The following is an 18,545-nucleotide window of genomic DNA, read 5'->3' as shown; positions in this document are numbered from 1 at the left end:
TTTTTGAAGCAAGCCCTATATTTTTGAGACCCTGAAACAAATTCAACATAACATATTTACTTTTACTATACAATATTAATTCGACTAAAAGCACTTGCACTACTTTAAAAATATTACTTATTGGGGTGCCTGGGTGGCTTAGTCAGTTAAGCATCCAACTTGATTTCAGTTCAGGTCATGATCTTAGGGTTGTGAGATCAAGCCCAGGCAGGCTCCACACTGGGNAGGCTCCAAAAAATGGACATGGACCCTAAAAAATAAAAATAAAAAATAAATACATAAAAATAAAAGTATCACTTATTACTAGAGAAATAAATGTTTATAATTGAGACTCTAATGTTTAATTTCTCCAAAAAGCCTAAAATATTTATGTATTGTGAATGAAATAAGAATTTGTTAGTTGATTTTCTTCTGTTTGGACTGTCAGAAAAAGGTTTTAAATGAGAAAAGAAAATAGCCTGAATTTGTTCTTGCCACAGCAAATTTTTCTTCTAAAATAGGAAAGAATCTCTACAGTTTAACTTTAAAATATACTCAAGAGAATACAAAAATGGATTTATCTGAAAGAGAACCACATATCCGTGGAAAGTNTGAAAGAGAACCACATATCCATGGAAAGTACTAGGTATCACTTATCCTCTTTTCAGAGTTAGCTTTAAAAATTCCATGAACTAACTGATCTCTCTCATGATTCATTTAAAATTAATAATATTTTACTAAATACAAAATCCAAATTATTCTTTTGGTCTGTGGAATGACTAGTTAGTATTTGTGGCACATATGTGTATATATCATTTAAATTCTAATCCATGTATTCATTCACTTATTTATTCATTCAAAATATGTTTACTCAGCTTTCATCATGCCTGAAACTGTACAGGGCATTGATTAGCACTGTGTAATAGATTTTTTTATTTTTTTTAAGGTTCAAATTAATCAAAACAAACATTCTTAAAAGAATAAATGTGATTTATTATGATACTAACAAGATTCACTATTGAGTGTCTAGTTTTCCCCATATTGGTATTATCTATAGGTATCTCCATTCTCTTAGAATGCTCCTATTATGAATTTCTTTAAATGTATCTATTTGCCCATTAGTTCATTAACTATAACATGTTTTGGAGCTATTCTTATAGAGTCTTTGATTGAGTTAATATTCAATAACTTAAGACACAGTTGTCTTTCTTTATTATACTCCAAAGCACCAGGCATATACCACAAAAAAAATTATCGTAAGCATTTATTGCTACATTTTCCATTCCCAACCCTTCTTTTTGTCCATTCAGCTCTCCCCAGAGACTGACACTTTCATGATCCCTTTGCCTGCTGTTATACTCAGATGTCTTCTCTTGACTGATAACCTGACCAACTTCCTCCTTCTTTCCATCCCCTGGCTCTCATAAAAATTTACCAGTTCTGAAATCAATAATATACTCCTCTCTAATTCCTAAGGCAAGAACTTTTTAATCTAATAAATCCAATGAACTATTTCTATGACATGAGTTCATTATGTACAAAGAGCACAGCGCTATGCCACAAACTCTAAAGTTGGACCATATCTGCTTTTTAACAGTGATTTCTTGAGAAGATTTTTTACCTTGAACTGAAAAATATCCCTTTTAAACTTTTACCATGAAACTTTTCAAACATTCACAAAATTAGAAAAATAACACAATGAACTCCCATGTAGCCATTATTAATATTTTGTTAATTGTATTTAATCTATCATCCCATCCTATTTTTCTGGGGCATATCCCAAACAACTCATAATTTCACCTATTATAAGTACTTCAGAATATGGTTCTAAATAATAAATACATATGATATAACAATGCCAACATCACCTCCACAAATTCACAGTAATTTCTTAATAACCATTTCCAGTTCTCAAAAATGTTACTTTACAGTTGGCATGATCATATCAGTACCCAAATAAGCTCTGCATATGCCAAAGTCAATATTTTAATAGTGAATATTACTGCTTAGATAGAAAAGTTATGTCTGTACCACAGTGCAAGATAGGCACAATGGAAACTGTTTCATGTAGTAATTGTCTTAGCTCTATAGTCACAGTTTCATGAATTGTAGACACATGACCCTTAGGAACCCAGTATATAATGCAACAGGCTCAGATCAGGGACTGTGTTATAAGCTGTATGATATTGGATAGTCTCTCAGCCTGTTTTTCCAACTGTAAAATGGGAGTTGTGAACATTTAATGGGTGTGTATATTTATTTTTTTTAACTTTTTAAAGATTTTATTTATTTATTTGAGAGAATCAGAGAGAGCATGAGCAGGGGGAGGGGCAAAGGGAGAGGGACAAGCAGACTCTGCTGAGCAGGAGCCTGACACGGGGTTCAAACCTAGGACCCCAGGATCATGACCTGAGCTGAAGTCAGACGCTTAAATGACTAACTCAAGTACCCAGGCCCCTCTATATTTAAAAACAGTTTACACAGTCCTCAGAAATAGTCTTAATAAATGCATTTATTTTATTATTTAATGTAGGAGTTTTTTTCTTGCTTTGTGTGTATATGTGTGTGTATGCTTACATTTTGCCTTAGAATATGAAAATCTTGGGGCGCCTGGGTGANTGAGCCTGTTTTTCCAACTGTAAAATGGGAGTTGTGAACATTTAATGGGTGTGTATATTTATTTTTTTTAACTTTTTAAAGATTTTATTTATTTATTTGAGAGAATCAGAGAGAGCATGAGCAGGGGGAGGGGCAAAGGGAGAGGGACAAGCAGACTCTGCTGAGCAGGAGCCTGACACGGGGTTCAAACCTAGGACCCCAGGATCATGACCTGAGCTGAAGTCAGACGCTTAAATGACTAACTCAAGTACCCAGGCCCCTCTATATTTAAAAACAGTTTACACAGTCCTCAGAAATAGTCTTAATAAATGCATTTATTTTATTATTTAATGTAGGAGTTTTTTTCTTGCTTTGTGTGTATATGTGTGTGTATGCTTACATTTTGCCTTAGAATATGAAAATCTTGGGGTGCCTGGGTGACACAGTGGTTAAGCGTCTGCCTTTGGCTCAGGGCGTGATCCTGGCATTATGGGATCGAGCCCCACATCAGGCTCTTCTGCTACGAGCCTACTTCTTCCTCTCCCACTCCCCCTGCTTGTGTTCCCTCTCTCGCTGGCTGGCTATTNCTGCTTGTGTTCCCTCTCTCGCTGGCTGTCTATCTCTGTCAAATAAATAAATAAAATCTTAAAAAAGAAAGAATATGAAAATCTTAAGATATTAGAGGCTATCAAAGAAAAATAATCACAACAGACTTAATTCTCCTTGAACCTTATTTAAAGAAAGGAGACCTTTCCAGATATGTGTATTAGCTAAGGTTTTAGAGATATAGACAAATTAAAACTAATTGATGCCAGCCTTTCAACATGATTGAGAAACTTTATTGGTGAATTTCATAGTAGCTGCAGAGTCTGTGTGTGTCTTGAGAACCTAACATGCATATTCCACTTACATGGAATATCACAGAAACAATGCTCTGGTGTGTCACATGTTTCTATGAAATCCAATTTATTAAAGGTTTGAACAATGGCCCCAATTTGTTTGAAAACAATGAAAAGTGTAATTGTGTTCATTTAATCAAGGATACTAGAGTGCCACCCAATGCTCAAGTTTCACAAACTGCAGACACATGGCCCTTAGGAACTCAGTATATAATGAAACAGGCATATACTACTCACACAAAGTATACAAAGTAATAAAATATATGAGAATTTCTCATTTTATAGGATTTTCTTATAGAGCATAATCTGATGTTTATTTTGATGTCACAATTTAGGTTTTTAAAATATTAGATTGCTATATCAGCAGTATATTTTTATCAGTTTTTCCTGAGATTGTATGTATCGTCAAAAAGCAGCATCAACATCTGGTGAAATCTGAGTAAACTGCAGGTAAAATCCTAATAACAGGTTAAGGGAACTTATATAGTGAATAATAATAATAATACAATTATATTTTAGGAGAATTGCTATATGTTAATGTGCTTTGTTCTTTACCTTTATTATCTCCAATACTCAGGAATTCTATTAGTGAGGTATTATAACCATTTTATAGATGTAATTAAATCTCAAAGAGTAATGTTCGCAACATTGCCCTGCTGGTAAGTATAGAAGGCTGTATAAGTGTGATTGATCTTCATGAGATGACACTGTGCTAGATTACATGCCACCGAATTCCATAGTACTTCAGTGATGCGAATTATCAACCAAAGCACAAAAATGACCCCTGATTAAAGGTAACAAAATATGTCATTGGTCTACTTATGACCTTATAACTGAAATCACCTCAAATATCTATGCCACAACTGTAGTTATAATAGAAACTAATAGAAAAATCAGATAATCAGATTATCTAGAAATAAGTTTTGTTCATGAAAGAACATTTGTTATTTTTTTTAATGTCATTAAATGATAGAAGAAGTGTTAGTATCTCTTTCACTCTTCACCAGAGTTTATCAACTATTAACTTTGGCATTACCAACATTTTGGGCCAAATATTCTTTTATATCCAGGGTTTTACTTCAAATTACAAATTACAAAGAGAATATGGTCCCTAACTACCTATGCCCAGTATCAGAATGATGAAGTTTATGTGGTGATTCTTGAGGAAGGCCCTCCGCTAATAGTTCCCACTTCTTAATTATATATATATATATATATTCTCAGACATTTAGATTAATTTATATATATATGTATATATATATATATATAAACATTCCAAAAGAATGTTGAAAATAATTAGACTTGTATAGGTAGTAGAGCAGAACACTTGTGAATAAGACCAGGTCTCTCTTCTGTTGTGCTTAATGTCTAATAAAGTGAAATATTACTTTTAGTCAAAGTTTAGGAATTACAGCAGAAATTAATTTCAATATTATATCTCTGGTAGATATAGGCTCTGGTAAGACCTTTTCTGCAAGGCCTATTCCCAAGACTTTCTATTTGCAAAGGCTAATCATATATATGATAAAAGCAGTACAGATTTCCCATAATTTTATGGTTTATCTTCATTAATGTTGTTTATAGAAAATTGATATCTAATTTTAGGTGGGACATCCTAATGGACAGACAAAAAATAAACAACTAGTTCCATACTACCTCAATATAAGGCAATTCTCTCTTCTCTTCTCTGTCTCTCTGTCTCTCTCTCTCTCTCTGTGTGTGTGTGTGTGTATATGTATATAGTTAGGTGGTAGAAAGAAGTTAAAAGTAGAACAAAAGGATTGAAAAATGAGCAAAGAAAATCTAGAAGATAAAAAGTGGAAGCAATATGGCACAGTGAGGGGAATTTGACAGACATTTCAAAGATAATTTTAGTTTAATTTTTAACTAGTTGTGTGACTATGGGTAAAGCTTCATAAATATTTTTTGGAAAAAATAAAAAGATGAATAACTGAATTTGTCAGAGTCTCACTTTCCTTCTATAGAAAGAAAAGGATTATATATACTCTTCATATCACTCAAGAAACTTACAAATATTAATTGAACTAATGAGGTCAGAAGTACACTATTTGTAAAGATCAAGTAAATGTGTATTATAGAAATCCCCTCAATTTCCCATTAAAATTTCCCAAAATTTATAAAATGACAACAATTGTTAATAGCACTGTAAGACTACATTAAGTCATAGCCTGGGCAAAATTTCAACTAAATGCCTAATCACTCCTTTTCATTTTCCAAATTATTTTAACAAAACTCACTAAACATGGGGGTCAATTTTTCTATTTGAAGTTTCCTTTACCATTTTGGTCTTTGCGTTTGACCTTGTCTTGGCAAATCAACAATAACTCCAGAATTCAGTAAGTACTTTTTAGTGGTTAGAAATTACCATCATCTTTTGATATTCTTTTAGTAAGCCCATAGTTCTTTTACATTTATATCTGTGATTTTTATTCATCTTTGTGAATAACAAAGCAAATAGAAAGTAAATGAAATACATTGTATGGAGAATTAATTTAGTGGGCATGTATAATTTTGCCTACAAACAGCTGGCTTAAACTATTGGAGATAGAGTACAAGATGTGATATGTTAGGGTTCCTAGAAAGCTATGTATAAGTTCAAATTCATTGAGCTTAATGCAATTTCTCCAAGTAATAAAAGAATCTTTCAAGATGAAGCAACAGAATTAACAAAAAGGCTTACATAAATGAAGTTGACTTACATATATATATACAGGTAGTAAGCTATATGATATTTATTCTTAGCTGAATTTTTGAGAAAAAAATTGTATCACATCAAAATATGTATTTTACGTAAAAAACACTAAAGCAATGGACTAGATATGGATAAATTTTATAAAAGCTTTTAAATGCACAAGGGTGAACCAAATATCAAAAGGGAAACAGGAGTATTTTTTTAATAATAATATTTTTTTATCATGTTAGTCACCATACAGTACATACCCAGTTTTTGATCCCCCCCCCCCACTCTGAAGCCCTCAGTTTGTTTCCCAGAGTGGAGCATTCTTTTAGAAAATGAAGTTACTTCTGTCAAGTAAAAATTCACCTTATTTCAACTGCTTTGCATGTTCATGTTCTGGCATATTGGGTTTTCTTCAAGAGAAGCACTAATTTACTTTGTAGTGTGGAGAAACTTTCTATTAGTATTTACAAGCTCAATGCTGCCTTGTCTTATGAAACATGTTATTAACTGTTAATCCACACAACACCCCTTGTTAAATAGCTCATTATTATTATCTTCACTTTCCAGCTGAAGAAACACACCAAGAGAGGTCACAGAGTGAGTCAAGGCCAGGATTAGCAATGAAAAGCACCCAGTTGTTGGTGCTTTCCTTGGTCTACCCGGCCACACTAAATAGGTGAGATGGCCTGCCTGGACAGCCACAAAGAATGGGAGCTGACCCAGAGCTTGTGTAACCAAACTCCTAATAAAGACAGCCTGTGTAGTCCTTGCCTTTGGACTTCATATAAGTTACCCTAAATTTGAATTGGTGGGGCCCTCACTAATATTCTTGACCTAGATCCTGAACGTTGCCCTTACTATTCCTCACCTCATGTCACCATCACTACTGAAACCCTATTAGTTTACCTGTGGTTTGCTCTACTCTGAACCTATTTCTAAGGAGAGAAAGGTAAATAGTGCTGAGGGCATTTTACAACCCAGGTGATATTTCTGGAGGGAGTGGAATCAGTATTAATTCTCTTAAAAAATGAAACCAAATTTATAATCTTTGCGGGTTTTTTTAATCTAAATGTCTGAGAAAAAATAAATGCACATGTAATAAAAACTAACTGAAATTCTAGACAGTGTCTGGGGTAGAAGCAAGGGATATAGTATATCTTATGAAATACTGATAATGAAATATAGACAATGAAGACATTATTTTCTAAATAATTAGCTTACTATTGTTAAGAAGTCTTTCACAGTAGCAGCACTTTAACCTTAAAAAGAAGTATGATCAATAGAAGTAGAAAAGAACTCTTAAAACCATCTAATAGCAAACAAAAATACTGGGGCTTTATTGGAACTATGTAGTTTTTACAGTTTTTGAAATGTGGAGGACATGGGTTATCAATAATGTTTACCAAAAACATATTCTTATTTTAATTAGTCTAATATCTCATTGGAAAATTAAGACAACAGATCAAAGAGGCTTATGAAAGGTCTACCTATTGGTAAAATATCCTACTAATATTATATAATGTTTAATATATTTGATGTAACTGGTAAAATTTGTAAAATGTTTTGCTTTGTATAATGAAATACAGTCCAAAGCTATTTTTTCTTTAATTTAAATGAAATGAAAAAAACATTCCCCAGGATGGGGAGAAATAATAAAATATGTTAAAGCTGACAGGAAAAAACAAAATAGAACTTCAGATTTTCCCATGATCTACTAAAGCAACTGAATATATTATTAGTTTTCATACTAAAAAATCGCATTTCAAAATCTGGCCCAGATGACTTCACTACTGAATTCTTTACACATTTAGGAAGAAATAATTCTATATAACACTTTCACAGAAGAGAAAAACAAGGAACAGTCTCAGCTCACCTTTGGGATCAGCACAGCCTTTACTCTAAAATTTTAAAAGGGCATAATAAGAAAGGAAAATTACAGACAAATTTGTTTGAAAAACACAGCTGAAAATCTCTAAATGAAATGTGAGCAAATCAAACCATAAAACAGATGATATAACAACATTAAGTAAGGTTTATTTTAGATCTGAAGAGAAGTTTAATGTTCAGAAAGCAATCTAATTCACACACTGACAGAATAAAGGGGGGAAATGGCATAATGAGATCAAATCAATAGATACAGGAAAAACTTTTAGCAAACTAAAAATAGAGGAGAATCTTCCTAATCTGGTAAAGGATATCTACAAATGTCTACAGCATACATTATGTTTAATTATGACATATCAAAAATTTCCCATCAAGACTGGGAACAAGAAAGTCCGATATCATCACTTTTATTCAACTTTGCACTGGATGCCCTAGCCTGTGCAATAATATTATCAAAAGAAATAAAATTATAAAGTTTGGAAAAAAATAAATAAATGGACACTGTTCGCAAATGGTATTACTGTGTACACAAAATATCCAAAAGCATTCATAAAGTGTTAGAATCAATAAGTAAATTTAACATGACTGTTGGATAAAAAACAATTAGAAAATAAAAATTTTAAAAGAAGGGATTAATTTTAGCATCAAGCACATAAAATTCCTATATATATTTATCAATAAAAATTGTGCAAAATTTTTGCATATAAAATTATAAAATATTACTTAGAAAAATTAAAGGAGAGGTAAATAAATGAAAGAATTTATTAAAGATTGTAAATATATTAATTCTTTCCCCAATTCCACAGATTAAACAGATTCAATTCGATCCCAATTAAAGTCAAATTTTATTTTTATACACATTAATAAGTTTTTTTTTAATTCAAATCAAAATGCAAAAAGGCCAAGATGAGGCAAGGTGATCCTAAATGAAAACAAAGTCAGAGTATTTACATTACCATACACCAAGACTTACCAAGAAATCATAATAAGTAAGATTTTATGATATTGACACAAGAATAGAAAATCTGGCCAATGGCATATAATAAAGCATCCAGAAACAGAATCATATAAACAGCCACAGACTTATGATAAAAGTGACATTGCACTGCAGCAGGGGAAAAATTAGGTTAATAAATCTTAATCTTTATGTCCTGAATACACCAAAATTGATTTCAGATGAAGTGTAGATCTAAATGTGAAGTACAAAACAATTAAGGTTGTAGGAGATAATATAAAACACACATACACACATATATACACACAGAGACACATACATACATATTATATATAATGTTTAGGAAAAATAAACAGACTACATAAAAAAACTTCTACAACTCAAGAAACATAGATAGATGATCCCATAGAAGAAAATAGGCAAAACATTTGGACAGGCATTTCACAAACAGGTTACCCAAATGGCTAATAAACACATGTAAAGTGATCAACACCATTAGCCATCAAGTACATACAAATTAAAACCACAGCGTGACAAATATGTCTAAGATCTACAAGAAGAAAACTATAAGCTTCTGATGAGTGAAATCACATAAGAAGTAAATAAATGGAAAGGTATTCCATGTCCATGAACAGGAAGACAGTATTGTCAACGTTATCAGTTCTTCCCCACTTGATCTTACATTTTCAGTACAATCCCAATCAAAATCTCAGCAAGGTATTTTGTGAATATTGACAAACTGATTCTAAAGTTTAGATGGAGAAGCAAAAGAACCTGGAGAAGCAAAAGCGTAATATTGAAGAAAAAGGCCAGGTGATTCACATTACCTGAATTTGAGACTACTGTAAAACTACAGTAATCAAGACAATGTGATATTAGTGAAAGAACAGAGAAGTAGATCAATGGAACCAAATAGCAAAACCAGAAATAGACCCACACAAACACAGTCAATTGATTTTTGGCAAAGGAGCAAAGGCAATAAAATAGATCAAAGACAGTTTTTTAATAAATGTTACGGAAGAACTGGACATACACATGTTGATGAATAATGAATCTAGATTCATCAAAAAAATGAATCTAGATAATCTAGACAGACTTTATGCCCTTCCCAAAAATTAATTCAAACTGGATCATAAAATTCAAAACTACAAAACTCCTAGAGGATAACATAGGAGAAAAGGTCCTCCTAGAGGACCTTAGATATGATGATGACTTTTTAGATACAACACGAAAGGCACAATCCATTAAAGAAATAATTGATAAGCTGACTTCATTAAAATTAAAACTTCTGTGAAAGGCCATGTCAAGAGAATAAGAATACAAGCCCACAGCCTGGGAGAAAATATTTGCAAAGACATCTGATAAGGACGTGTTATCCAAACTATAAAAGAAATTTTTACTTTTTAAGATTTATTTATTTATTTGAGAGAGAGCCCATACATGAATGGGGGTAGGGGCAGAGGGAGAAAGAATCCCCAAGCAGACTCCCTACTGAGCACAGAGCCAGACAACACAGGGCTTGATCCCAGGACCCCAAGATGTTGACCTGAGCTGAAATCAAGAGTCGACACTTAACCAGCTGAGCCCTCAGGCACCCCCAAAATATACAAAGAACTCTTAAAACCCAACAATAAGAAAATGAACCACTGATTTTAAAATGGGCCAAAGATCTAAACAGACACTTCTCCAAAGAAAGATATGCAGGGAGTAAGTAAGCATATGAAAAGATGTTCTACATCATATGTCACCAAAAAAGTACAAATTAAAGTAACAGTGAGATGTCACTACATAGCTAGTAGAATGGACAAAATTTGGAACACTGATAGCACCAAATGTTGGCAAGAATGTGGAGCAATGGGAATTTTTATTCATTGCTAGTGAAAATGCAAAATGGTACAGACACTTTAGAACACAGTTTGGTGACTTCATACAAAACTAACATATTCTTACCATATGATCCAGCAGTCACTCTCCTTAGTAATTACCCAAAGGAGCTGAGAACATGTCCACACAAAAAACCTGCACACAGATGTTTACAGCAGCTTTATCCAGAATTGCCAAAATTTGAAAGCAACCAATATGTCCCTCAGTAGGTGTATTAATTAATAAACTGGAATACAATAGAAAAATCATAGAATTCTAGATTCCAAACAACAAGGTATTATTCAATTCTAACAAGAAATGAGCTATCAAGCCATGAACAGTCATGGTGGAAACTTAAATGAATATTGTTAAATGAAAGAAACCAGTGTGAAAGGCTACATACTCTATGATTCCAACTACGTACATTCTGGAAAGAAAAAATTGTGGAAACAGTAAAAAGATAATTGGATTATTGTGGGCAGGGGATGGGATAAATAGAGCACAGAGGATTTTTAGGGCAGTAAAAATATCCCGTATCATATTATAATGATGGATTCATGTCATTACACATTTGTCCAAAACCACAGAATGTACAACGAGAAGAGTGAACCTTAATGTAAACTATGGCTTTGGGTGATTATGATGTGCCAATGCAGGTCTTCCATACTAATAAAGGTACCACTGGTGGGGAATATTGATAATGGGGGAAGCCTGCATGGGTGGGGGGAGGGGACATATGGGAAATCTCTGTACCTTCCTCCAGGTTTATTGTAATCCTAAAACTGCTCTAAACAAATTAGAGTCTTAAAAAAAAATTACATAAAACACACACACACAATGACACCACTATACATCTGCCAGAAATGCTGGGGGGCAAGTACTGTCAGTGAGAATATGAATAAGGACAATGTTTTTGGAAAGTTATCTAGCTGTATATCTCCTAAAGCAAAACATACTGATATCTTATGACACAACAAATACACTACTGAATATTGCAAATTTGAATATATATGTTCACTGAAAAACATGTCAAAAAATTAACAATATTATTTGACATAGTGAAATACTGGAAACAACCCAAATATCCATGAATAAAAGAACTTACATAATTTTAGAATATTGATATTCTAAATGTTATATTGCATGGCAATGAGCATGAGCAATCTATTTCTACAAGCATCAACATGGATAGTCTCGAAGACATAGCATTGAGTTAAACAAAACAGACATATACACAAAAATACTATATGATTACATTTTTATAAATGTCCCCAACAGGCAAAAACAATCTGTGTGATAGAAGTCATAACATCTGTTCTCTTTGAGGATGTGGGAGGAGCCAAGCCAATATGAGTTGGCCAAGCAGAATAATATTGGCGATGTTTGGCCAGATCAAAGAATGGAATATACAGCTGGTGGCTAGGAGAGTATAAGGGGAGCTTCTAATAATATTGTATATCTTGATCAGGGTGTTAGTTACAAAGGTGTGATTAATAGGTAAAAATAATTGAAATGTCCTCTTAAGATTTTATATATATATATATACATATATATATATATGTATATATCATGCATATATATATATCACACATATATATTTGTTATGCATTACACATTCTTAGAAAATTAAATAAAAAGCAGAGATCACTTCAAAGACAAAGGGCATAAAATATTTTCTTTTTTTCATAATTGTATAACGACGACTAAATTCAAGTAACAAATCCAATCTAAAGAGATCAAGATAAGGTTAAGAGGAAAAACCGCTGCTTAATATGGCAACCAAAATTCAACAATTTCTATATCTTGCCAATAAATATTTTCTCATTAAGCAGCCATTGTTCATAGATGTCAATCGTTTTCAATGAGATAAATATTTCCTTCCGTAGGTATATATTGCCTTTCTTAAATCCAGGCACTACTGCACAAATAAATCCTCAAGTCATAAAGGAGATCAGTTCAGCCAACATACCACCACTATTAAAAAATAAATCCAAAGTACACATTTCTCTTGCCATGAACCAAATTCAAAGCATTCAGATTATCTGTAGTGAAGCCTGAGTGTGTTTTATTCCCTTCTTGATTCAGAACACCAGAGAGCCTTCATGCCAGCTGGTTGCAGCAGAAGCCAAATACAGAAATGAAACAGCAAATTATAAAGCCACCAGTGCTGCCTCCCACTTAAACACCATGCCCTGTTATCAAATGTCATACTGTTCCTCATTCCAGCATCCTCCCCTTGGATTGGCGACCTAGCATTTTAGTTTTAAGCACTCTATCCCATAATAATAACAAAATAAACCAAGTTTTCTAAATCTATTCCTTAGATGCAGGCACAGATACTCTCTAGCTTTGCACACTATTACTCATGTCCTGAGCTAACTTCATTATGGTTACTCTGATTATTAATACTTTCCTGGCTAATCAGTGTCTTTGAGGCCCCTGCACATTCAGCCACAGCCATTCTATTTCAGTCCCTTACCCACCCCATTCCTTTAGCAAATTTAGGATGAAAGACAAACAGACCAGGCCCTAGGGGCATTATCACTACCCATGCTGCTCTGAGCACCCTGGGACTCAGGTCATACACACACCCTATGATAGCTTCATTACCATGGGTTAAAGAGGTAGTATGTATTCCTAAAGAGAAGCACATTCATTCATTCATATCGTGAACTGGAATTAGGGCGTAAGAATTTCCCTTTTACTTCAGGTTAGTATTTCATATTGTTGAGGCATAACGTATATAGCAGGACCTGCTCTGATCCATATATTGTCTTTGTCTCTCAAAAACAACTCAATGAATACAATCCCATATTCTAGCATCAACTGAATTACAAAATCTTAGCACTGAACAAGATTAATCAAATTATGAAAGAAATTTGTAGTGAAGACATGACTAAGAAAGATCCATGACTTGCTCAAGATCACACCACTACTCACTGCAGTGAGTAATCTGCTTATATTTTATTAGTGTGTGACAGAAGTAAACAGAGAAACGAATGGAGTAATTTTCTAGCCTCTGGAAAACTGGGTAGTAGAATATTCTCAAAAATGTATTACTGATGGGGGTGCATAGTAACAATTTTTGCTACAACTGACTTAGGCTACACTGCTTTGCTAGCATGGTATTTAGTAGGACATATTTTATTTATATATGTATATATATGTATGCATTATATATGTATATACATGTATTGTGTATTATATAAGCACACACATGATATATATGTATACATATATGCTATATGTATACCATACATGTACATATATTACCACTTTCTGAGAACTGAAGACTCAAAATCGTCAGAAATTTAAGAGCACATGTGATTGTAGACTAGAACTTCATAAGCCAAGACCCAAGCACTTTAGGGGATCTCAGAAGCTCAAAAGGTTTATGAACCAGCTCATACTTGTATTTTGTATATGCATATATGTGTAGATTTCTGCATGTCTGGAATATGTGTTTATAGCTTTTACTAGATTGTCAAAAGGGTCTATCACTAAGAACAGTTTAAGCATCAGTGTTCTATACTCAATTTTATATTATTTGCTCAGGTTCACTCAGCCAAAAGAGCTGCTTTCCTTTGTCAAAATATGAACCTCTTGGATAGAATAATCCATATTTTGTACTCTTCTGTGTTAACCTATTCACATCTAAAATCTGAGTTAGGTCAAGCCCTAATCAAGTTTAATTTTCTCAACATGAATAAACATGAATATTTCAAACTTAATGGGTCAGTTTTGCTGAGTCCAGTAGAATTCTTTCAAAATAGTAGCACATATCTAAACTCGCATACTGTCTTTGATCCCAAATCAATTCATGCAATGACTGCCAAATGGTATATTTCAATAACTATATAACATTGACACTATATATAAATTCCTGTAAGGAACAGACTGATGATTCCCAATTACCAAGGGAAATTGGTTGCTGGTATGGTAGAAGCAAGGGGGACTATGTTTGGAACCCAGGAGATTTTCTGAGGTTCTTTTTAGTACTTCCATGCCAACAGTAAAGATCAATGGAAAACTATAGGAACCAGAAAAGGCAGAATGACTGAAGATTCAGACCTTTCAGGAAGGAAGGAAGATTTGGATCTGCATCACCAGTTCCAAGAAACTGTGATCCTACCTTACATTCTTTTAAGGTCCCATGAGAATCCGTAAGAGCTTTAAATGCTACCAAACTGGAATGGGTATTCCTTGCTTCCCTTAATGGTCACTGAGATGAAGTCAGTGCTTGGCAAAGCATCCAAAGAGCCTGGCTACTGTCCTTTCTGGAACATGTGATGGAAAGGTCAGAATTTGGAACTTGACAAATGAAAATGTATCTGTACCATATGAACACATGAGGGTTTTGTACAAGGAATATGTACTCATTTATGTAGGACTTCTTCTTCTTCTTCTTTTTTTTACTGTTGGTGATGACAATACTGTGAAGTAGTGGAAAATGGATGGACCAAGCAATGGAGAAGAGGAGGAACCAACCACTGCACACGATATTAGGAAAGGAAGTATATACAGGAATTGATCATCAGTGGAAAGAAGCTGTTTTTGCCACATGTGGACAGCAAGTAGACATTTGGGATGAACAAAGAACCAATCCTACACGTTCAATAACCAGGAGATTCAACAGTATAGTGTTAAATTTAACCCAATTGAGACATTTCTCTTGGGAAGTCATGCTTCTGACGGGAATATAGTGCTTTATGATATGAGGCAAACTACTCCTCTGAAAAAGGTCATTTTAGAGATGAGAACAAATACAATTTGTTGGAACCCTATGGAAGCTTTCATTTTTACTGCAGCAAATGAATATCACAACTTACATACTTTTGATATGCATGCACTGTACGCTCTAGTAATGGTACACGTGGATCACGTATCTGCGGTGCTTGAAGCGGATCATTCTCCCACTAGGAAAGAATTTGTGTCTGCTAGTTTTGATAAATTGATTTGAATCTTTCCTGTGGACAAAAATAGAAGCAGGGAAGTCTATAACACAAAAAGAATGCAGCATGTTATCTGAGTAAAATGGACTTCTAACAGCAAATATATTATGTGTGGATCTGATGAAATGAATATTTGTCCATGGAAACCTAATGCTTCTGAAAAATTGGGTGTGCTTACATCACGAGAAAAAGCAGGCAAAGATTATAACCAGAAATTGAAGGAGAAATTTCAACATCATCCTCATATAAAATGCATTGCTTGTCACCAATATCTATCAAAGTCTATCTACAGCCAGATCCAGGAACAGCACATCATGAAAGAAGCTTGTCAACGAAAGGAAGTGAATCATCTCAAACAGAAAGCCTGGATCTGTGTAGATTGCGTCAGAAAAGAAGAAATACATAGTGGCAGTTGTGAAATAACGTTTGGTATTCCTAGGAATCCTGACATATAATTATTTGTTACATTTTTATTTGCAAACTCAGTAAATTTTATTTTTAATATTGGCTCTACAATAATAAATTCAGTTATGTGTGTAGAACTCTACCCTGAAAATTTATCCTGAAAGGTAGCCTGGTTGATAAGACTATCCAACATTTTATCCTTGATCTGCTTTCTTATTTCATTGAGGAATACAGCATTTGCCAACTTACCTACTTTTACTGTTAGAAAATGCAGATATACTTTCATTGATCTATTTTTGTAGATATACTATATATATATATGACTTTACATTTAAGACCAAACATCTCTTTGTTAACTTTAATATTACTTTGGGGAATTATTGCAATGACTCTTCCTATGATTACTTATAACATGTGGAAGAATTATGTCAGAACTTTCTCGATTCAATTAATTTTCTGTGCTTTATTTTTTTTGGCTTTGTATTTGATACTTTAAAGATGATCACTTATATAATTTTTATAAATATAATTATAATTTATAGTCAAATCAAGATAATAAACATCCTTTTCCTCATAAAAAATTGAGTTGACTGTTTCCACACCTAAGCATTTTTCATTACTAAAGTTTGCTGATCTTCTAATAACAGCATCTGAGTGCTATTGTCTGCCATATCGATTTGTTTATTTTTTGTATTACATTTTCTCTAAAAGGTAAGCCTGGTGAAGGCAAGGACTGGCTCATGCTTCATCTGTCCCAGCTTCCTTCTGGGGAGACTTCTGCACTGCAAAGTCCAGAAAGCTAAAAAATACCCTTTTCCTGAACGGATTCCAGGTAAGTTTTCACAGGTGACTTATATTCTTGAATCATATACATGCATCTATTCGCATGTGGAATTATGTTAAATGTGGAAAGAAGCAGAGCTTGTAACAAGGCATCCATTTTGCTGATGCAAATCTATCAGGTCTGATGAGGCTTTGGAAAATGGCATTCTAGAAGGTGCTCTTTGATCTTGGAATGACACGTAAACTGTTAAGATCTACACTCATCAACTAAACAAATCTTTCTGATTCTCCATCTCCTCTCTTTGAAAATGTTTTTAAAAAAATAAAAATTGTATATATTTAAGGTGTACAACGTGATGATTTGACTACCATCTTTTTGATTGTGGAAGATATGGCAGTCAGTTATAGAGGCCCAGCCATTTGAATGGTTTGGAAAAACCCAATTCCTTATATAAAATCCATTTTTGCCAAAAATAAAGTGGTTTCTGTTTTTCATAATCCATTTCTGATTGATACATGAGCACTCCATTTTTGTTGACTGAATGAATGCATACAGTCCTAAGGAGGCATAAAATACATTTAAAAAGAAAACAATACTACAAAGAAAGTTCACTTGTGTTTCTGGGGAGGCAGACTCTAAGTAATTTGCACACAGTTAGTTCATGGGCTGGTGTTTTCGAGATCAACACCTGGACTGGGCAGTGAAGGAAGGTAAACTGTGATGCATATCCAACAAAGGCATTGGCAATCATACCAGGAAAGCTCTAGAACTAGAATGGTTTTAACGAGTTGTTCAGAACTATGAAGAGTGACAGACATTTTATACCCTTGTATCAACTAGTAACTGGATGTGAACTGACATTTTCCCAAAGGGTGTGATCATGGGCTAGGCGGTGCTCTTCTTGGGTTAGGGCAATTCCTAAAGATAACTTGCTGACTCATTTGAGAGCTGTCAAATACCAACACTCACAGCAGCTGAGGAAATGAGTGGTTTCATTCTGAGAGGGGGAAGGAACGGGTCTAGGCAATAGGCTATGGCATCAGCCTCACAAAGACAGCATTAAGGAAAAATAGCCATGTGACTTTGAACCAGAAAACCTGGATTTGAGTAACATTTCTTCCACCTACTAGCTGTGGGAATTTGGACATATAATTTAACTCTCTGAATTTGTTTCCTCATCTATAGAAATATAGTAATAATAACAACATATTATTATTATAATATATAATAATAATATAATATATAATATATATAATAATACTACATGTTAAAGGTTTATTGTAATATATGCAAAAGAACATGGCAATCTGCAGATCTTTCAAGAAGGTTAAGTGTAAACTTAGTAGCTACAATAGAATTCATACAGGTCTTAAAATTGCTTACTGAATTCGTTGAAGCTATACATTCTTAACATGTACACTTTTCCACATGTGTATTTTACTTCATAACAAGATATTTTAAAAAGCCCGCCTAAAGGGTAATCAGAACAAGAGAATTTAGTACACTATTAACTAACAGGTGGTTG

The 18,545-nt window shown here is 33.6% G+C and overlaps 1 pseudogene; it reads left to right on the top strand.

Moving 5' to 3' along the window:
* Positions 1-16,254, top strand: part of LOC100472888 — a 67,517-nt pseudogene extending 51,263 nt beyond the window's left edge.
* The last annotated feature ends 2,291 nt before the right edge of the window (positions 16,255-18,545 follow it).

The sequence above is a fragment of the Ailuropoda melanoleuca genome, chromosome 9, assembly GCF_002007445.2.
Source record: "Ailuropoda melanoleuca isolate Jingjing chromosome 9, ASM200744v2, whole genome shotgun sequence".
Classification (NCBI taxonomy): domain Eukaryota; kingdom Metazoa; phylum Chordata; class Mammalia; order Carnivora; family Ursidae; genus Ailuropoda; species Ailuropoda melanoleuca.
This window is presented reverse-complemented; position numbering and strand designations above follow the sequence as displayed.